Source organism: Herpailurus yagouaroundi, unplaced genomic scaffold (genome assembly GCF_014898765.1).
Source record: "Herpailurus yagouaroundi ecotype Mexico unplaced genomic scaffold, PumYag 191, whole genome shotgun sequence".
Lineage (NCBI taxonomy): Eukaryota > Metazoa > Chordata > Mammalia > Carnivora > Felidae > Herpailurus > Herpailurus yagouaroundi.
This window is the reverse complement of record NW_024412422.1, coordinates 5,921,078-5,944,089: the sequence shown is the minus strand read 5'-3', so window position 1 is coordinate 5,944,089 and position 23,012 is coordinate 5,921,078. Positions and strand designations below refer to the sequence as shown.

Sequence of the window (23,012 nt, the reverse complement as noted above, 5' to 3'; positions counted from 1 at the left end):
GTGAATTGAAAAGTTACTGTGGCTAAGCGCTTTACTTACATTAATTCATTGACTCCTTAGCACAACCCTGAGAGGTAGGCATTCTCACTCAGGATTTACACAGAAGGCTCAGCGAGGCCAGGTAGCCTAACAAATGAATGGAGGGGGGCTGATTTGAAACCAGGTCTGAGGCACAGTTGTCTTGTTTGGTGTCTGAGGGAGAGACAGGATGCCTGACTCCATAGCCAGCCTGGGTCTCTGAAGCCATCAGGTTACCTATTATTTCTGCCTCACTACTCCTCCTCTGTCCTCTCCCTGGAGGCAATGCTGAAAGGTTTCTTAGCAACAATCTGCTTCTCTGCTCCACCTCGAGATATTCTCCTGGGGGCTTCAGAGAGGGCAGGCCAGTCGGGAGGGAGCAGCTCAGGTAGCAGCCTGGCCCTTCAGTCAGCTGGGCACCCCTCACTTCAACAGGTAGAAACAGGTGGATGACAGAATCCCACCCACACCCACTTGGATGGGCCTGGGACCCACAGGCTGGCACCTCAGGGGAAAAGGAACAACAAAAGCAACCCGGCTTGTTCTCCGGGAAAGAAAGCCTGATAAACCTTCCCCAGACACTCCCTCCTCCCATTTCCCCTCTTGCCTTCTGCCCAGAGGAAAAGAACTGGAACACAGAGCCTGAAGTAGCAAGAAAGTTCCTGAAACCTGGAGAAGTTCTAAGAAGAGGCTGGCAGGATGAAATGAGAAAATAGAAACATGGAGAGCCGTCAAATGAGTCTACTATGATTTGTTTTTTTTTTTTTTCAGTTTATTTATTTTGAGAGAGAGAGGGAGAGAGAGCATGAGTAGGGGAGGGGCAGAGAGAAAGGGAGAGAGAGAGAGAGAGAGAGAGAGAGAGAGAATCCCAAACTGACTCTGCACTGTCAGTGTGGAGCCCGACACGGGGCTCGAACTCACAAACTGTGACATCATGATCTGAGCTGAAATCAAGAGGTGGCCCCTTAACTGACGGAGCCACCCAAGCACCCTGATGAGTCTATTTTTTTTTTAATGTTTATTTTTGAGAGAGACAGAGACAGAGAGACAGAGACAGAAAGAGAGAGACAGAAAGAGAGAGACAGAGTGTGAGTCAGGGAGAGGCAGAGAGAGAGGGAGACACAGAATCCAAAGCAGAGCAGGCTCCAGGCTCTGAGCTGTCAGCACAGAGCCCGACGCGGGGCTCGAACCCATGAACTGTGTGATCCTGACCCGACCCGAAGTCGGACGCTTAACCGACTGAGTCCCCCTGGCGCCCTAGAGTCTACTATTTTTGACGGAGCCCAACCTCTCCTCTCTGGACTCGAGACAGGAGGGTGAAGCTTGGTGTCTCTGAGAGGCAAAGAACCACAGAACGTGGAAGCCTGATCCAAACACAGAAAGCAAAATGGTGCTAACAGACGGATCAAGGAAATGGCCATCTGGTGCCCTGAGAAACAAGCAGCCAGGGACTGGAGGGAAGGGGAATGGCTCACCCACCTGAGACAGGTGTGTTTGCACCTAGCAGTACCTGGCAAATATTTCACCACAGATTCTCTAGCTGGTAGTCACTTGGGGAGGGGAGGCCGGGGCAGGGGCGAGGGTTGACTTGTAGTGTTTGCCAGTTTCCATGATGTAAATACCTCCGCCGTAACCAATTCCAGGCTGTCACTGTGACGTCACTGCACTGTATCTACAATCAGCTCTGCCGAGAGCCAGTGCCCCCGGAAGACGCCACTTTCCCCCAGTGACACAACGTCAGACTTCTGGCTGGATTTCCCAGGAGCCAAACAGATGACTCGGGTAGAAAAGACTCTTTGATCGGTCTCCTGTTCTTTGATCTCACACTCACCGACTGAATGCCATTTGTTGGCCAAAATCAGTGTGATGTTCCTAACTTCCAATTGGGACATGTAGATTCATGGCTGCAAGTATATTTAATTTGTGGCAATAGAAGAACTTAGTAAACTCAGGGTTTCCTGAGAAAACTTGGACGAAACATTTTTCCAAAGTTGACATACCTGTTTCTTAGATGGCATTTGCTTTTTCCTGATTATAAGCCTGTCGGTCTCATCATGGAACAATGAAAAACAGAAAAATAGGAAATAAAATGTAACTATGACCCATCTATAAATAGTCACTAACGTCACTAGAAACTTCCAGTTGTTTCTGCTGAGTTCCAACGTGTGTGATTTTTTTTTCCCCACAAAGCTGTGATGACATTTTACACTAAGTTTTGATTTCTGCTTTTTCCTTTAGTCTTATAAGTCGACATTGTGATTTTTTTTTTGACAAGTAATTAGTAGTCTTTTTAACTGGAAAAGTAATAAAACATTAATGGTACAAAAAAGAAAATTCAAATGAACCTTGCTGACATTGTGCTAAATGAAATAAGCCAGTCACAAAAAAACAAATACTGTTTCCACTTACCTGAGGTGCCTAGTGCACTCACATTCCTAAGAAAGAGTTAGAAAGGTGGTGCCGGGGGTTGGGGAAGGAAGTGGGGGTTAGTGTTCACTGGGTATGGGTTTCAGTTTTGCAAGATGAAAAGCATTCTGGAGACAGATGGTGGTGATGGTTGCCTGACAGGGTGAATGTACTTAATGCCAGTGAACTGCATACTTAAATAGGTTAAGATGGTAAGTTTTATGTTATGTATATTGTACCACAATTTAAAAAATGTTTAAATGCAGGGGTGGCTCAGTCAGTTAAGCATCTGACTTCAGCTCAGATCATGATCTCGGAGTTCGTGAATTCAAGCCCAGCATCAGGCTCTGCGCTGACAACTCGGAGCCCCCTTCAGATCCCGTCTCCCTCTCTGTCTGCCCCACCCCTGCTTGCTCTCTCTCTCTCTCTCTCTCTCTCTCTCTGTCTCTCAATAAACAAACATGAAAGAAATTTAATGCAGGAAAAAATGGGAAAGTGGGAGAACGATGAGAAAAAAATAATATACACATGGGATAGAGAACAGAGATATTTCATTGGTTATTTGTGAATTACCCAAAAAATCCAAACAATTTTATAGTGAAATTGTATCTTAAGAGTAAGTCTGCTGCCCACCTTCCCCCGTTCCCAGTCTCCTTCCCGTGAGAAGTGTGGAGATACCACATTTTTATTTATCCATTCAACAGGTGTTGGACATTCAATACACATTTAAGCTACTAAGTGACTCAGAGAACTCGGGGCACCTCTTTCCTAGTTTCTTCTGTATCTTACTTATCCATCACTCCATGTATGTCTTCTGGAAAGAAAATGTTCTTCCTTCCCTCGCTGCTCTACTGTGAGCAGACTGGCCTTTACAAAAGCCTGTGTCTCTTTACTTAGTTTGGTCTCTGCATTTGCCAAGGCACCTGAATGCGAATTCGATCAGGCAGAATTTCATGCCATTATTTTTCCTTTTCCTTAAGATTTCAGTCAAACTCCTTTGGGGGTATAGAAGCAGAAATTCCCAACTTTTTAGGGTTCCAGCATCTGAGTATTGTTTGTGTCAGGTCTGTCTCCCCAACCTGCAAACGTCCCATCCCATTTCTCGACACCAAATATGTTAACCTTAATTCAACCTTAAGATTCTTGCATTCCATGTCCAGGAGAACTTAGTCTTGCTAAACTGGTAAATACATGGTCACCTCTCACATCCTTTCTTTCCCAGTGGATGGCTGACTTCCTGTCAGATTTCCAGAAAGTTCCCTCATAATATATACTATTTGCTCCTGCCATGCCCAATCTTCATTGGAATGTCTCCTTCCATCCTCTGCACAGACTTCTGAAGTGGGTACTATTCTTACCTACATTTTACTAGTGAGCAAGCTAAGGCTCGGAGAGGTGAAATAACTTTCCAAATAAAGTCATGGCCTCAAACCCATATTTATAAAATGAATCACTTCTGTTCTGGGCCTCACATTTACTCAGAGTAGTAAAAACTTGGATTGGGTGGGGGGGGGAATGCTTCAAGGATTAAGAAATTTGTGATGAGGGGTGCCTGGCTGGCTCAGTCAGAAGAGCATGCAACTTTTGACATTGGGGTTGTGAGTTCGAGCCCCACACTGGGTGTAGAGATTATTTAAAAATAAAATCTTTTTTTTTTAATTTTTTAAACGTTTATTTATATTTGAGACAGAGAGAGACAGAGAGAGACAGAGCATGAACGGGGGAGGGTCAGAGAGAGAGGGAGACACAGAATCTGAAACAGGCTCTGACAGCTCAGAGCCCGACGCTGGGCTCGAACTCACGGACCGCGAGATCATGACCTGAGCCGAAGTCGGATGTTCAAACGACTGAGCCATCCAGGTGCCCCCAAAATAAAATATTTTTTAAAAAAGAACAAAAAGAACCTTGTGGTGAAAACTTTGTACCTTCCTCCTAGGAAAATGCACATGTTTCCAACATTTAAAAGCAAATGCAAGGGGTTAGGAAAAGAGCAAAACACAATATCTCTTAGTTTTAACCTGGAATTGTTGGCTGGGCCAGGAGGAAGGGGAAAATCTCACTTAGGAACTTGAATCACCAGGTGGCGCTCTCAGCCCTGAATGGACTTTGGGTCCCACAGCCAAGGTCTTCTAAAAGATAAGAGTTGGTCCAAGCTGCGTGGAACTCAAAGAATTTCAGAGATTATTGGTTCCAACAATAACCCTCACCATCTAGAGGAGGAGAGGAGGCCCAGCGTTGTCAAGGAGCTTGCTCAAGGTCACAGCTCATGGACAAAGCCAGGACTCACCCACTTATCCAAGTTCACATATTTCTGAAATGTATCACATAGTTCCCTTACTCTGAACAGGGCCCAGTGGACACAATGCAGTATTTTCTCATGACGGTTCAAGCAATGAGCTTTTGTGTGTGTGGGCATTCTGAACACTGGGTCCTGTCCTGTGCTATCTGTAAAAACTAGAGGGACTTATCACCCACACAAAATGGCCCCAGATTGCTTGCTTTTTTTTTTTTTTTTTTTTTAATGTGTATTTATTTATTTTGAGAGAGAGCATGTGAGCACGGGAGGGGCAGAGAGAGAGAGAAAAAGTCCCAAGCAGGCTCTGTGCTGTCAGCACAGAGCCCCACTCGGAGCTCGAACTCACAAACTGTGAGATAATGACCTGAGCCGTAATCAAGAGCCGGACGTTTAACTGACTGAGCCACCCAATGCACCCCACCAGACTGCTGTTTCTCTGTTTATGCTGCTTGTGGGTGAGGCACTGAATACAGATTTCAGTCTTCCTATGCATCAGATTTGCTGATGTTTCTATGTGTCCCTATCCTCTCCTTTCTGAGCCTCAGTTTCCGGAAGTTACTGGGCAGATTTCATGAGGCATGTAAAGCCCCCAGCACGTAGTAGATACCCGATTATTGGTAACTATTAATATGATCGTGCTTCTTTCTCCAGTCAATATGCTACTTTAATTGCTACTTATGTACAATCTTCCTTGGAACCCAGATGACTAAATTTGTTACAGCACTCTGTAAAACCAGAACACATAGGCACTGAAAGAGAAAAGTGCCCATCCCTTCATGGGCTCTGGGACAGTGGTTCTGTGACTTGGCAGTCCTGGCTCTCAGCTGGGTTCTGGAGAGGCAGGGTGCCAGCTGGGTGCTTTCAAAGGATAGAGGGCATTTGTGGAAACAGAAGGGAGATGGAACATTAGACTCTTGGAAAAGTTGCCCTGAGGTTCAATATCCCTAGATCCCCTTTTTCTTTTCAACATGTATTTCTGCCCATTCCAAGGGTAAAATAGTAGTGACATTGTATTTTTACAAATATGAAACCTCCGGGGTGCCTGGGTGGCTCAGTCGTTTAAGCTCCTGACTCTTGGTTTCAACTCAGGTCATGATTTCATGGTTTGTGAGTTCTATCCCCTCATGGGGCTCTCTGCTGACAGTGCGGAGCCTGCTTGGGATTCTCTCTCTCTCCTTCTCTCTCTGCCCTTCCCCAGCTCTCCCCACCTCTATCTCTGAAAATAAATAAATAAACTTAAAAAAATAAAAAAATAAAATGAGACCACCAAAAGGCAAAACCCCAAGGAATGTGACATTTCACCTTTCAGCAGATTTGTTCGTTCTTTTAGAGATGCATGCCCTTCAGGGACACACACTCCAGCCCTGGAGGCCATCCCCTCCCCTCTGTTCCCTGTCTTTACTGGAATTCTGACCTTGACCGGATACCAGGCACTGTGCTGGATACTGGGGAACAAACACAGCGTGGCCTCTGTTTCGCGGAGCTCCTCCTTATCCCCAAACTCCAGCCACATCAGACAACAGCTGTTTCAACCAAACCATGTTTTCTCTCATCTCCCTAGCCCCCGACCTTGTTCTTGCTCTATCCACTACAAGGGATGCCCTTTGCTCCCTTCTTCATCTGGATAGTTACCAGCAATTCTTCAAGCTCACGGGGTCACCTCTTCCTGGAAGTGTTCCGTGGTGTATACAGGAGGGGCAGGTACCCTTCCCCTGCGTTCCCCTAGCACCCTGCAGAAATTTATATCTGAATTGTAATCATTGCTTTCCATGTCTGTCTTCCTGCTCCAGCCTGAGGCCTCCTTGAAGGTATGGACAGTGTCTCATCTATTCCTGCATCCCCAGAATCTAGCACAAGACTTGGCACATAATAGATGGTCAGTAAATGGCAAGTGAACAAATTGAAAGCTGGCCCCAGCCCAAGAGGACACTGAATGTAGTACTGGGAGAGGATTTGTTTTGGCAACTCTTGCTCACAAAACTCTTGAATCTTGGGGCACCTGGGTGGCTCAGTCGGCTAAGTGACTGGCTTCGGCTCAGGTCATGATCTCACGGTTCATGGGTTTGAGCCCCACATCCGGCTCTGTGCTGAATGCTTGCTCAGAGCCTGGAGTTTGTTTCAGATTCTGTGTCTTCTTCTCTCTCTGCCCCTCTTCCGCTCGTGCTCTGTCTCACTTTGTCTCTCAAAAATAAATAAATGTAAAAAAACAAAACAACTCTCGAATCTTGCAGATGGTTCTTATTTGACAGAAACTATCTTCTTGGTAATCAATTTACTTTCTCTTTCCAGCGGACATCTGGTCTCTACTTCAGGGTACACTCTGTCTTTTGGGAGCCATCTTTTTTAATGTTTATTTATTTTGGAGAGAAAGAGAGAGAGAGAGAGAGAGAGAGAGAGAGAGAGAGAGAGAGACAGAGTGCAACTGGGAGAGGGGCAGAGAGAGAGGGAGACACAGAATCCGAAGCGGGCTCCAGGCTCTGAGCTGTCAGCACAGAGCCCGTCGTGGGGCTCGAACTCATGAACAGTGAGAGACCATGACCTGAGCCAAAGTCGAAAGCTTAACCAACTGAGCCAGCCACCCAGGCGCCCCAGCGGCCATCTTTCCTGGGCATCTTCACCTAAGTATATATCAAGTCACCAATTTCACTGCTCTTGTCCTCAACATCTACCTCCTTAGTGACATCTTCATTTTCTCATGCTCTCTGTTTCCCACACCACATTCCACTCTTTTCTGACTGACTACAGGAGAAAGCCCCGGGTTCTCGTATCAAACGCACTTGGATTTATAGCTAGCCCACTGCTTCTAAGCTACAAGATCTCTCTGAGCCTCAGTTTCCTCCATTTTTTTTTTTAATTTTTTTTTTCAACGTTTATTTATTTTTGGGACAGAGAGAGACAGAGCATGAATGGGGGAGGGGAGAGAGAGAGGGAGACACAGAATCGGAAACAGGCTCCAGGCTCCGAGCCATCAGCCCAGAGCCTGACGCGGGGCTCGAACTCACGGACCGCGAGATCGTGACCTGGCTGAAGTCGGACGCTTAACCGACTGCGCCACCCAGGCGCCCCTCCTCCATTTTTAAATGGGAATAACTGTTGCCCTTACCTCTTAGCATGGAAGCTGGCAAAGAAGAAAACCGGATAAATACCATCATGCCATCTGGGAATGCAGAATATGTATCCATATTATTTTATTTTATGATTTATTATGTTATAATCATATGAAAATATATTAATATGATATAATGTACTAATTATATTATATAAATTATATTATAGCTCGTTATAATGTATAGTCTTTTATGATTATAATTATAAAAATTATAATTTCTCTACACTTGATATATCAAATAATCAATTAGCCATGCTAATTATCTGGCTTACTTTAGTCTCCTAGCTTTTATTGTTATTTATTTTGAGAGAGAGAGTGTGTGTGAATGAAGAAGGGGCAGAGAGAAAGAACGAGAGAGAGAGAGGATGCCAAGCAGTCTCCATGTTCTGTGAGGAGCCTGATACCAGGCTCGGTCTCACAACCATGAGATCGTGACCTGAGCAAGAGTGAGATGCTTAACCAACTGAGCCACCAGGTGCCCCTAGTCTCCTACCTTTTAAAACCCTTTCTGCTAGTCAAGTTAGAAGAAGTTAAGTTCGTTGTTTTCAAAGGAATATTTGTGAAAATATAATTTAAAACAATTGAGTCCATTTGTGGGAAGTGAAAGTCCCTGTAACAAATCTTCTTAAATTCTGTATTCCTCCCTAAAGAAAACCACAGTAAACCATTTGTTGTTTATCCTTTCAGCTACGCATTTACATACGTATGCATTATAGACGGCATATAAAGATACAACTTTAAAAAAGCTATGTATTTTTAACACTATATATTTTTAAGTTACTTGCTTAAAAAAATGCTTTTGCATAAACTGTACAGTTCAGTGGGTTTTGGTATATTCACAGAGGGTTTTGGTATATTGTGCACTCATCACCACTAGCCAATTCCAGATTATTTTTATCCCCTCAAGAAGAACCCCATACCCATTGATAGTCACCTCCCAATTCCCCTCCTCATACACCCCAACCCCTAGCAACCATTTCCTGTCTCTATGGATCTGCCTCTTCTGGACGTGTCATATACGTGGAATCATACAACATTGGCCTTTTGCATCTGGCCCCTTTCCCTTAACATTTTCAAGATTCATCCACCTTGTAGCATGTATCAGTACCTCATTCCTTTTTTTGTTGTTCATGTAAAAATATTTAAAAATTTTTTTAATGTGTATTTATTTATTTATTTATTTATTTATTTTTAATTTTTTTTTTCAACGTTTATTTATTTTTGGGACAGAGAGAGACAGAGCATGAACGGGGGAGGGGCAGAGAGAGAGGGAGACACAGAATCGGAAACAGGCTCCAGGCTCTGAGCCATCAGCCCAGAGCCTGACGCGGGGCTCGAACTCACGGACCGCGAGATCGTGACCTGGCTGAAGTCGGACGCTTAACCGACTGTGCCACCCAGGCGCCCCTAATGTGTATTTATTTTTGAGAGAGAGACAGAGTGTGAGTGGGGGAGGGACAGAGAGAGGGAGACACAGAATCTGAAGCAGGCTCCAGGCTCTGAGCCGTCAGCACAGAGCCTGATGTGGGGCTCGAACCCATGAGCTGTGAGATCATGACCTGAGCCAAAGTCACACACTCAACTGCCTGGGCCACCCAGGCGCCCCTAAAATATTTTTTAATTGTAGTAAAAAACATATAAAATTTACCATTTTAACTGTTTTTTAAGTGCATGGTTCAGTAGTAGTTAGGCATATTCACATTGTCATGCACACTAAAAGAAGCTTACCATCACAAATCATCAGGGAAATGCAAATCAAAATCACAATGCGGTATCACCTCGCCCATTAGGATGGCTATTCCAACCCCCCCCCACCAAAAATAGCCAAGTAGTGGTGATGATGTGGAGAAATTGAAACCCCCATACAGTGTTGCTGGAACTGTATAAGGATGCCATTGCTATGAAAAACAATTTGGCAGTTCATCCAGCAATTAAAAATAGTAGAACTATTGGGGATCCTGGCTGGCTCAGCTGGTAGAGCATCAGACCCTTGATCCCAGGGTCATGTGTTCAAGCCCCATGTTGGGCATGGAGCCTACTTAACAAAAAAAATAGTAGAACTACCATGTGAACCAGTAACCCTACTTCTGGGTATATATCCACAATAATTGAAAGCATGGTCTCGAGAAGATATTTGCACACCCATGTCCATAGAAGGGTTATTCACAGTAGCCAAGAGGTGGGAAACCCCCCCAAATGTCCACTGACAATGCAGTATATACATACAGTGGACTAGTATTCAGTCTTAGAAAGGAAGGAAGTTCTGTCACATGCTACCACATGAGTGAGCCTTGAGGACATTATGCTAAGTAAAATATGCTAGTCATAAAAAGACGAATACTGTATGCTTCCACTTCCAAGAGGTATCTAAAGTAGTCAAACTCGGAGCGCCTGCATGGCTCAGTCAAACATCTGACTTTGGCTCAGGTCATGATCTCGTGGTTTGTGAGTTCGAGCCCACTGTCGAGCTCTGTGCTGACAGCTCCAAGCCTGGAGTCTGCTTCCAATTCTGTCTCCTCCTCTCTCTGCCCCTCCCATGCTCATGCTCTGTCTCTCAATAATAAATAAATGTTAAAAAAAATTTTTTTTAATAAAATAAAATAAAGTAGTCAAACTCACAGGAACAGAATGTAGAATGGTGGTGGTCACCAGGGGCTGCAGGGAGAGGGAGACAGGAGTTAGTGTTTAATGGGTATAGAGTTTTAGTTCTGCAAGAATGAAAAAGTTCCAGAGATTGGTTGAACAATGGGAATATACATTTTTGAAAGTTTTTATTTATTTGTGTTTTTAGTAATCTCTACACCCAACATGGGTCTTGAACTCACGACCCCAAGATCAAGGGCTGCACGCTCCTTTGACTGAGCCAGCCAGGCACCCACAATGTGAATATACTTAACACTCCTGAACTGTACAGTTGAAACAGTTAAGATGGTGTTATATGTTTTTTACCACAGTTAATTTAATTATTTTCTGTTAATTGATTAATTTTTTACTATTTCTATGTGTTTGAAGCAGGAGAAGGCCTGCATTAGTTCAGTATGCCCATGTGACTGATATGATTCTAAATTGGATTTTTAATATCTGAGATATCTGAGTTTTATTTTTATTTTTTAATGTTTTTTATTTATTTTGAGAGACAGTATGCAGAGGAGAGGTGAAGAGAGGGAGACAGAGGATCTGAAGCAGGCTCCACGCAGTGAGTGCAGAGCCCGATGTGGGGCTCAAACCCATGAACCGTGAGATCATGACCTAAGCTGAAATCAAGAGTCAGCTGCTTAACCAGCTGAGCCACCCAGGTGCCCCTCTGAGTTTTGAAACTAGAGAGACCTTTCTTTGCCTGAGAAATGTTCCATATGCTAACCCTATCCCATCTGCAGTCTATTTTCGATAGTTTTTAAAGATTTGTTATTATTTTTAAGTAATCTCCACACCCATCATGGGGCTCGAACTCACAACCCCCGAGATCAAAAGTCACACGCTCTGCCAACTGAGCCAGCCGGTGCCCCTATTTTGGGTACTGTTTACTGTGCAATGGAGATACATCATCTACATATATAACTTAGGTGAATTCCACTATATTCACTTAGAAAAGAGAGAGAAATTTAAGTTTACTTAAACAGAAATGTGCTTTTCAAATGTACATTGACTACAATTTAAACAGGTTAGGGGAGCTCCACCTGCTATTGGCCTTATGCACGGACATTGGATCCTAACTTCTATGTAAGATACGGTGCACTGTTCTCAGATGCCTATGAGATTCCGTGACTGTGCTTTTACTTAATTTTTTAAATGTTTATTTATTTTTGGGAGAGAGAGCGAGAGAATGCACGTGCGAGTGGGGGAGGAGCAGAGAGAGGGAGAGACAAAACCAGAAGCAGGCACCAGGCTCCGAGCTGTCAGCACAGAGCCCGACATGGGGCTTGAACTCATGAACCTTGAGATCCTGACCCGAGCCAAAGTTGGACGCTTAACTGACTGAGCCACCCAGGCGCCCCCCCCCTTGACTGTGAATTTATATCTCAAGTCACTACAAAGGCAAGTAAGATGCTATATTTCACTGAAATGTCTTCCATTTCTCACACTCCACCCCTCCCACCACAAAAAGTGCAAATAAACTCCCAAGTCATCAACACCCTAGTGTTCAAAGCAGCTAGCGTCCCTGACTGGATTCATCTAATGGTAAAACAGATGACGATGAAAGATAGATACACAGATACATTTCTATGCATGTGACATTTGCCCTTCTGGGACTTTGACTCAACCACAGGGAAGTGGTTTAGGACCCTTTTGTTATCTATTCTCTCTGTTCACTTTCCTTGGACCTCTAGACAGCAAAAACTAATTCAAATGGGTTGAGGAAGTCAAAATAAATTCTAGGCTCGTGTGTGATAATAAATGTATTCATTTCTGGAGCAGGCAGAAAGTTCTAGTAAGCTCATAAGATGTCAGTAAGTAGGGATGGAGTCGACTAAAGTGACCAAAATTATATGTAATTAGTATTAGACGTGTATTCATGCAAGGCACTTGCTAACACAGGGCCTTCTGTGGCTCTGTTGGCCTGGTGACCAAAATCTCTGTGCAGGTGTGAACAATACTCATTTGCTCCTCATAGAGGATGTCTCTTGCTTTTGCTTTTCTTGTCTCTATTTCTCTTCTTGCTGGTATCAGCACAATTGTTTTCCTTTGGAGAGCTGCCCTAACCCTAAGAAAGCACGATTGGGATCGAGCTATGGGGATGGGTGAGAACCCAGGCATGGTGGGAGTTGAGTTGATGAGGGTTGGGTGCGCAACCTTGTCTGGATTGGTGAGAAGCAGTCCCTGGATATTGCTAGAGGTGCTGAGCAATGGAAGCCTCCTTTCTGCTGGGGTTGCTAACCCGAGTCAGTGTGAGCCTGAAGCTGTTTGTGGCTATTACTGGTTATCCATTCCTGCAGAACAAATGGCCACTAACTTTGTGGCATAAAACAGTATACATAGGGGCGCCTGGGTGGCTCAGTCCGTTAACCGTCCGGCTTTAGCTCAGGTCATGGTCTCATGGTTCATGAGTTCAAGCCCCGCATCAGGCTCTGTGCTGACAGCTCGGAGCCTGGAACCTGTTTCGGATTCTGCGTCTCCCTCTCTCTCTGCCCCTTACCTCCCCAAATAAATACACATTTAAAAAAGAAAAATAAATACAACAATGTACATTTATTATCTCACAATTTCTGTGGATTAGGGGCTTGGGTGTGACTGAGCTGGGAACTGTGAATCAGGGTGTCTCAAGGTGTCAGACAAGGCTGGGTCTCGTTTTCAGGAGCTCAGTCAAGCGCTGAAGTGTCAGGCCAAAAACGAAAGCATCAAGCCGCTGCTCTTGGTGTGATGGTGTAAGCAAGAGGCTGAACCTGGCGAAAGTACCTTGTCTCCCTGTTGCATTTTCGCCCATGGAATGCCACAGGGGGATCAGCACAGACGTGGGGGTCATCTTGCTGTTGAAAGAACCTGAATGAAAGGCTCCAGTTGTTTTATGGATCTTAGAGATTGGGAGGTGGGAGTGCAGAGGGTGAGAGAGCAGGGCTGGAGGTGGAAAATTACTGGTACTGACTCACGGCGGAGGAAGTGTCTGCAAGGTCCTGTCCTCCCTCCAGAAGGAGGTCTTGGCACAGGTATCTGAAAAGGACCTCTGCCCAAGAACTCAGATGAAGAGACCTAGGAATGAAGGCACCAGGCCTAGGAATGACCGCAGACATGTGCAAGAGCATGACTGGTCAGAGGGGTGTGGTCCTTGATGCGTCTCCCTTCAGAGACTGCCGTGTGCCTGCTGTGCACCAGGGCTGGTGTGGGGAGGGCAGCTTTCCCCTGTGAGACCTGCCAGGTGAAGCCTTTGTCACTGCCTCTGGGCGGGCCTGAGAAGTCACACGTAGGTTTTTAAGCAGGAGCTGGACACCCTATTCATCGGAAGCCTTGACTGGAGAATCATTGGCATCCAATCTCTCTTGGTGGTTGTTGGCAGGAGTCAGTTCCTTGTGGGCTATTGGACAGAGGACCTCAGCTCCTCGCTGGCTGTTGGCCAGAGGCTGCCTTCAGTTCCTTGCCATATGCCTTTCCACGTGGCAGTTTATTTCATGAAAGCCTGCAAGCTGAGAAGGCAATATAGAAAGTGTGCTAGCAAGCCGTAAGTCACAATCTCATGTAACCTGATCACAGAAGTGCCATTCCATTAACATTGCTGTATGCTATTGGTTAAGCTTGGGTTACTCAAGGGGAAGGGACTATACAAGGCCATGAATACCAGGAGGTGGGAATCTCCAGGGCCTTCTTAGAAGCTGCCATCACAATGGCTTTCTGGCAACATAAAGGGAGAGTCTACTTGAGATTGAAACAAGCCCAGAGGCAAACAAAGCTGAGAAATAGGAGGGAGACAGGTACTTATGGCATCACTTAAGCCCCTGGATCCAGACACTTCCGAAGCCAAGCACCGATTGGTGAGGGGGACAGAGGATCTGAAGTGGGCTCTGTGCTGACAGCAGAGAGCCCGATGTGGGGCTCGGATTCACCAACTATGAGGTCATGACCTGAGCCGCGTCTGACGCTTAACCGACTGAGCCACCCAGGCACCCCTAAAGATTCCAGTTTGCACTTGATTCCAGTTTTAGTTACTTGAGTCTTGAGACTTGAAAAGACTTTTCAGTTTTATGTTTTCCTGATTAACATAAAAATAAGTCAGCCAGATTCTTTGGGTGTCTTGGGATAGAGATGTGCTGAGGTCACATCAAGGACAAAGTGTTTGCTGAAGGGATGCTGGTGGTCCGGCACCCACCTGGAGCCCTGTTGTGGAGTAGGTCAGTTTTGGAGCTCAGAGGTCTCTGTCTCTCCAGGTGCCTCTTTCTCTCTGTGAACCTGTTGTTTTTGCACTGGTGATGAGCCATTTCTCCTCTATTCTCTGTATGTTTTTACCCAAACTCCCTGCTGCCTCTGATTTTCAGCCTGTGCAAGACTCTCAATGGCCCCTTTACACCCTCTGTACAGCTTCTTTCTGCATTAGCTCTGCCATTTACACCTGCCTGTTTCTCCTTATATACCAGTGCAGATTCAAGAGGTCAAATCTGATTGGTCCAGGTCATACTGTGGAGCAAGTCTGTTCCATAGGTGATTTGTTTGACAAGTTTGTGGACTGGTGGTCAGGTGGGTTGGGTTGGACTCCTGGGGCTTCCTAGGATCTGTGGGCATGGCAGGCACAAAGACACAAAGCAAGCTGTTTTTCATGAAGATGGTCGAGATTCCAGTTTGAATAATCACTAATTTGATAGCACTAAAACCTGAATGAATGAGGCTTCACTGAGTTTTAGCATGATTTGGGAGAACTGGTTTCTATTTCTAGCTCCTTTTTAATAAGGAGATTATCTGCATTAACTAAGGACTCTTTCTGTTGCAAATGAACAACATCCAATTTAAACAGGCACAGATCCAACATGGAATTTGCTGGCTCATGTATCTGCAAAATCCAAGGGTAGTTCTTGCTTCAGGCTTCGTGCCATCCAGAGGTCAAACAGTGTCAATGTCATCATGTCATGATGTCTCTCTCTCTCTCTCTCTAGGAGCTACCTTCCTCTGTGTTGGCTCATTCTCAAGCAGCCTCTTTTGTCTTGGGGACAAGATGATCCCCTGCAGCCCCAGGCTGACATCCTCTCTCCTCGGCAGCACTGGCTGGAAGAGAGATTCCTTCTTCCCAGTGGTCCTACCCAAGGTTCCCAAATAGAGTCTCATTGGCCTGGCTTGGTCACCTGTGCATCCCAGAACCAATGGCTAGAGGAGAGGGATGCAATGCTTTGATTGGCCAGTCTCTGGTCACATGACCATCCCCATGCCTGCCACCTAAACCGTAAGCAATGAGAGTGACATAGGAGTGGGCTGTTAGTAGTACTTGAAAGAGAAATGAATGCTAGCAAAAACAACACTAGTGTCTACACCTGATAATCTGTTTCTGCCTTTAAGTCTTTAAAAGTGTGTGTTGTTTGTGAATGGATCCTAACATCCTCTGAGCCTACCAACATGTTTGCAGGTGACTTCTAGAACTTGCTCTTTCTTTTTTTAATTGAAGTGAGCTTCACATAACCTAAAATTTACCATTTTAGAGTCAACAAAGTGGTGGCACTCAGTGTGCAACTACCACCTCTGTCTAGTTCCAGAACATTTTTCATCCTCTCAAAATAAAGCCCCATGCCCATTAAACAGTTGCTCCTCAGTCCTTCCTCCTTGCACTCCTGGTGACCACCAGTCTGCATTCTGTGCCTACCTATTCTGGGTGTTTCGTATAAATGGAGTCATAAAATATATGGCTTTTGTTTGGTGTGTGGCTTCTTTCACTTAGCATAATGTTTTCAAAGATTTTTTTTTAAATAATGTTTTTTATTTATTTTGAGAGAGGCAGAGAGAAGGAGAGAGAGAATCCTAAGCAAGGTCCGTGCTGTCAGCACAGAGCCTGACGCAGGGCTTGATCTCACAAACCACGAGATCATGACCTGAGCTGAAATCGAGAGTTGGATGCTTAACCGACTGACACACACCCAATGCCCTGAGCATAATGTTTTCAAGGTTCATCTACATTGTAGCAAAGTATGGGTGCTTCACTCCTTTTTATGGGCTGAGTAATATTCCATTGTGTGTATATCCAGAATTTGCTTAGTTCTTATTTTATCTTATTTTTTTATGCTTAATTGTGGTAAAACACACATCACATAAAATTCGCCATCTTAACCATTTTTAAGCACAGCTATGTGGCATTAAATACATTTGCACTGTTGGGTAACCATTGCCATCATCCATCTCTAGAACTTTCCTCATTCTCTCCCCTGCCCCCTCCCCTGGCCCTGGCAGCACCATTCTACTTCCCATCTCTAGGAATCTGACTACTTTAGATACTTCATGTAAATGGCATCATACAGTAGTTGTCCTTTTGAGACTGACTTATTTCATTTGGCATGATGTGCTTGAGATCATCCATGTTATAGCTTGTGACAGGGTTTCCTTCTTTTTTTTAACTTAAAAAATTTTTTTAAATGTTTATTTATTTTTGAGAAAGAGAGACAGAGCTTGATCAGGGGAGGGGCAGAGAGAGAGGGAGACACAGAATGTGAAGCAGGCTCCAGGCTCTGAGCTGTCAGCACAGAACCCTACGCAGGGCTTGAACTCATAAACCATCAGATCATGACCTGAGCTGAACTTAGATGCTCAACCGACTAAGCCACTCAGGCACCAAAGGCTTCCTCCTTTTTAAAGGCTGAATAATATTGCAGGTAGGGATACACCACATTTTGCTCATCCATTCATTCATGAGTGCACATTTGGGGTTGTTTCCACCTCTTGGCTACTGTGAATAATGCTGCTGTGAAAATGATGTGCAAATATCTCTTCAAGATCCTGCTTTCAGTTCTTTTGGATATAGACTCAAAAGTAGGATTGCTGGGTCATATAGTAAGCCTACTTTCAATTTTTAGAGGAAATAGACTTGCTTTTTTTTATTTAAAAAATTTTTTTTAAATGTTTTTATTTATGTTTGCGACAGAGAGAGACAAAGTATGAGCAGGGGAGGGGCAGAGAGAGGGAGACACAGAATCTGAAGCAGGCTCCAGGTTCCGAGCTGTCAGCAGAGAGCCCGATGCGGGGCTCGAACTCACAAACCGTGAGATCATGACCTGAGCTGAAGTCAGATGCTTAACTGACTGAGCCACCCATGAGCCCCAAGACTTGCTCGTTTTTAAAATTAATTTTCTGTCTAATTTTTTCCTAAAGATATTTTATGTAGAAGATGACAGCGTGAACGTAAAGAGGATCTTAAAATGCTTTGAGACACCTGGCTGGCTCAGTTGGTAAAGCAGGTGACTTGACTCTTGATCTCGGGGTTTTAAGTTCGAGCTCCATGTTGGGTGTAGAGATTACTTCAAAATAAAATCTTTAAAAATAAAATAAAATGCTTTGAAATTCTCATAGCAGAAAAGCAAAAATCTCAGTATAAAAAACCTAACAAGTGGCATGCTGGAGACCAAGATCTTGGTCAACTTCCAGAACAATGTCTCAGCCCAGCTTCCATGGCCAACAGCCTGTGCCTGGATCCTCTGATGTCACAATCCCAAATCAAGCATGGCCTCAACAACAGTTTCTGAATCACGGCCACAGGACAGAGGGTTGTTGTTGTTTTTTTTTTTTTTGCCTTAGGCCTGCCTGGTGAAACTCTTTCTCTAGCAGAAGCACAATGAGTAAACTGGAATGAAGCCACTCCACCAAATAACCACATCAGTGAATTTCCTCCCCTCACTCAACAAACAAAAACCTGCGGTTTCTCAGACTCATTCATTTGAGGCTACCCAAGGACAGCACCTACAGAAACTCCCTGCCTAGACACACACACACATACACAGACACACACACACACACAGACACACACACACAGACACACACACACACACACTCACACAGACACACACACACAGACGCACAGACACACACACACACACACACACACACACACACACACTACAATCCAGAAAGGCAAGTATATAGCGGATGTGTGTCAATAAATATAACATTTGTTTTTCTTTTCTTCCTTTTTAAAAATTGCTTTCCCCACCTCCTTTAATATGTGAACAGTGCTCTGAGTAATCAGTAAATATTGAGCACCTCTGCTGTATGCCAGGAGCCTCCGTACTTCTCCAGGGCTGGGGTTTTAACCTGGATTTCTGGGGCACTTCTTGGTTTCTGGGTGAAAACAAACACTTACTGTGGACATTTGCAGGAGTGCTTGGCTCCTTCCGCTCTGGCTGGCAGAACTGCCTCTCTGCCCAGACCTGCTTTGGACTCTGCAGACCACTTAGCACAGACGAAGTGGCTTTCTTCTCAGCTGGTTGTCAGCCTTCAGCAAGTCCCTGAAATTTCTGAACTTCCACTTTCCTCAGTTGTCTGACAAGGGAGAAAATGAAAAGCCATGATTGCATGATTAAGTAATTCATGACCCCATTGTGTTAGCCATTTTATTTTATTTTATTAAAAAAATTTTTTTAACGTTTATTTTTGAGACAGAGAGAGACAGAGCATGAATGGGGGAGGGTCAGAGAGAGAGAGGGAGACACAGAATCCGAAACAGGCTCCAGGCTCTGAACTGTCAGCACAGAGCCCGACGCAGGGCTCGAATTCACGGACCGCGAGATCATGACCTGAGCCGAAGTCGGACGCCCAACCGACTGAGCCACCCAGGCGCCCCTGTGTCAGCCATTTTAAAGAAAACATTTTTGGAAATGTATTTAACATCAGGAAATGTTCAAAATAAAATATTAAAAGAGGGCTAATGCAGAATTATGTATGTATTCTTATGTGGATCACATACTCTGCATATATTGTTAAAAGCATGAATATAGAACTTCGTGGAGGTTGAAACATTTGAAATAAATGACAGGGTAATAAAAGCGTTAGGTACCCTTTTCACTTAAAAATTGACCACAGAGGCCCAACCCAATCTGGAACATGGTATCTCAAACTCAAAATGTAAATTTTCTTTGACCCACTTTTAGCATTTTTTTTATCCTCAAGAGAAAACAACCAACCCAATAAGGGCCTCATGCAAAAGGGTAAGTATTGCAGAGATGTTTCTAGAGCATAATAGTGAGAATGCCTTCCATGTTTCCAAAGGGGGGGTTTGTGTTTATAAACAAGTGACGATCCATACAATGGAATCTTGTGCAGCTATTAAAAATGTTGCTGTAGGGGCACCTGGGTGGCTCAGTCGGTTAAGTCTCTGACTTTGGCTCAGGTCATGATCTTACAGTTTGTGAGTTCCAGTCCCTACATCGGACTCTGCTGTCAGCACAAAGCCTGCCTTCTCTTCCTGCCTCTACCCTGTTGGTGCTCTCTCTCTCTCTCTCTCAAAAATAAACATTTGGGGCGCCTGGGTAGTTCAGTTGGCTGAGCATCCGACTCTTGGTTTCTGCTTGGTTTGTGAGTTCAAGCCCCAAATTAGGCTGTATGCTGGTAGTGAGGGGCCTGCTTTGGATTCTCAATCTCTCTCTCTCTCTCTCTCTCTCTCTCTGCCCCTTCCCATTAGCTCTCTCTGTCTCTCTCTCAAAACTAAATAAACTTAAAAAATTAAAAAATAAAATAAACATTAAAGAAAATGTTGCTGGGCACCTGAGTGGCTCAGTCGTTAAGCATCTGACTTCAGCTCAGGTCATGATCTCAGAGTTCATGAGTTCAAGTCCCACATCAGGTGAGCTCGAGCCCCACTAAAGCCCTGGGTGAGTCTGCCCCTTACTCACTTATGCTCTCTGTCTCTCTCAAAAAATAAATAAAATAAAATAAAATAAAATAAAATAAAATAAAATAAAGCCAGGTTAAAAAAAGTGTGGCTGTATTTATTTATAGACATGACCGGAGAAAGCCAAAGAGAGGCAAATTACACAACAGCATGTATGTCATATTGAAATCATATTTTCATATATGCATATTCACATTTATATGCATAGAAAGAAGTCTGGAAGGAAATACAGCAACATGTTCATTGACTTGGGTGGTAGGATTACTAAAGGACATTACTTAACTAATTAATTTTATGTTTGCTTATTTTTATATATGAGTTTTATGCAGTGAATGTCTAATAAAGTAATAGCTTCCTACTTGGAGGTGCCAGGCTGTGTGTGAAGCACATCAGATGAGTTGCATGGAATCCTCACAATGATCATTTCAGGGGTGTTGGTAAACCCAGTTTAGAGAGGGAGAAACTAAGGCCTCGTGAGGATAAGTCACGTGCTGTATGAGTTTCCTGTTGCTACTGTACCAAATGACCACAAACTTAGTGGCTTAAGACAACACAGATGTATTATCTTATAGTTCTGGATGCTAGAAGTCTGGTCTCACCGAGCTAAAAATCAAAAGTGTCAGCACAGCTATGTACACTCTGGAGGCTCTAGGGGAGAATCTGTTTCCTTGTCTTCTCTAGCTTCTAGAGGCTACCGGCACTCTTTGTCTCATGGTCCCTTCCTCCATCTTCAAGGCCAGCAATGGCTGGTTGAGTCTTTCTCACATGGCATCACTCTGGTTTTGACAATCCTGCCTTCCCCCTCAGATTTAAGGACCTTTGAAATTACCTTGGGCCCACCCAGATAATCCAGGATAATCTCCTGATTTTAAGGGCATCTGATTAGCAACCTTAATTCCATTTGCAACCATAATTCCCCTCTGCCATGCAATATTCACAGATTCTGAGGTTAGGATGTGGACATCTTTGACAGGCCATTTTTCTGCCTGTCACACATGCACAAGGTTTCATAGGTATTGGGTGAGTGATTTGGAATATGAACTCGTTCTGTTTCCTATACCCATGCTCTTAGATTATGCTATGTGGCTGGGTATTTGTGAACTGAAGAAAATTTTAAACTTTTCCTAGGTTAAAAAATAAAAGGATATTCCTTTTTGTGTCTCTTCAGCCTTATTCAGCCTTATTGCTATGCCATCCACCTGCCCCTACCCAAATGCCCCATTCCAGCAAAATCCATCTGCCCACTGTTCCAAGACCTAACACTCCAAGTTCACTTCCACTTCAGGTTGTCCTCATACTGTCTTTTAAACTTGGGAGTGTCACTCTTGGTCATCTGAGAAGCTGTGCAAAAAACTTATTAGGGGAAATGGCTGTGCAAATAAGTGGGAGGGAGTGAAGAGGCTGGGAGAGCTGTCTGACCTGTGCAGGAAGCGTCTACCTGAGGTGCAGTTTCCAAGAAAGCAGGCAAGTCCATCCTGACTACAGAGGAGCCCATCTCCAGGCTCTGCCATAGTATCTCTGCAGAGCTCGGTCATTGCCAGTGGGGGAAGTCTGCCAAAGCACGGCCTTGGCTTAAAAGCAGAGAGAGCATAGCAGCTGGGACCCAAATTCTCTCCTAGCAGTCAGATCTAAGAGGCGCATTCTCATGGTTGCCAGGTGGGCTCTTCGTGGTAACACCTTTCCTAGAGGAAGCTTTCTGGAGGCCAGATCATGACCGCCTCACCTCTACAACCCCCCGCCCCCCTGACCCTTGCACTCCCAGCTAGGGTGTGCCTAAGGGCTTTGCGTCTGGCTTTTGTAGCCAGGCAGGCTTACACCTTTCCAAGCCTCAGTTTATTTATCTATGGAATGGGGTAACAGCAGTGCCTTCCACTTTGGGTTGGTGTGATGATGTAATGAGACTGAGTTTCAAGGCCTCCCTTCAGTTAGGGCCTGGCGTAGGGTAGTGCTGACCGTCAGTAAATGACAGTCCTCATTGGAGTATTCTTTGGCCTAGTACATCCCTAATAAAATTTTCCTGAAACTACCTACCAAGTTTTTTTTTTTTTTAATGTTTATTTTTGAGAGCCACACAGAATTTGAGCAGGGGAGGGGCAGAGAGAGAGAGAGGGGTACACAGAAGCCAAAGCAGGCTCCAGGCTCTGAGCTGTCAGCACAGAGACCGATGTGGGGCTCAAACTCACGAGCAGTGAGATCATGACCTGAGCCGAAGTCCAACGCTTAACCAACTAAGCCACCCAGGCGCCCCTCATTAATATATGTGCATAAAGATGTTCATTTCCTTGATGTTTGTAAAAGGAAAAAACAACAAAAAACATAAATGTCCAACATCAAGAGGATTGTTGAATAATTATGGTGCATTTAGAACCGAATAAGCCATTATATAATGATTTATTTTTGATTTGATAGTTTTGATATATACTTTGATACCTTTTTGATATATTCCATAATGTTGGAGGTTAATGCAATTTTTATATTAATGAATAAACAGAACGAAATTATTGTTAACTGATGCTTATATCCATGTAGTGTAATAGAAATGATTTTAATTTAATTCATTAGGGTTTTTTTCCTCCGAATTTTCTACAATGAACTTGTATTCTTACCATTAAGAAAACAACAGACAATTTTTAATTACCTGGGGGCGAGGAGAGAGGTGGTAATCAATGTCAAAAACTGTCCTAAGGTCAAATTGGTTAAGGACTGTTAAATAGTGCCCATTACATTTAGTAAAAAGAAAGCATTTGGTGGCCACCATGAAAGCAGTTCTGGCAGAGGCAGAGCCCATTGTCAGCAACACAGGAATCATTATGGTTTAAAAAGTTAAAAAAGAAAATCACTTCCCAGGAATCTTGTTTGCACCAAGTGGGTACAGGGGAATCAAATACATGTGCAAATATATT

General features: G+C 44.2%; 1 long non-coding RNA gene across 1 annotated transcript; it reads right to left on the bottom strand.

Annotated features, from left to right (window-relative positions):
• Positions 1-12,999: 12,999 nt before the first annotated feature.
• Positions 13,000-18,811, bottom strand: LOC121010264 (uncharacterized). The gene is made up of 2 exons (XR_005781066.1): positions 18,583-18,811; positions 13,000-13,945 (listed from the first exon to the last, which is right to left on the bottom strand). It is a non-coding gene; the product is annotated as an uncharacterized LOC121010264 (long non-coding RNA).
• Between the last annotated feature and the right edge of the window lie 4,201 nt (positions 18,812-23,012).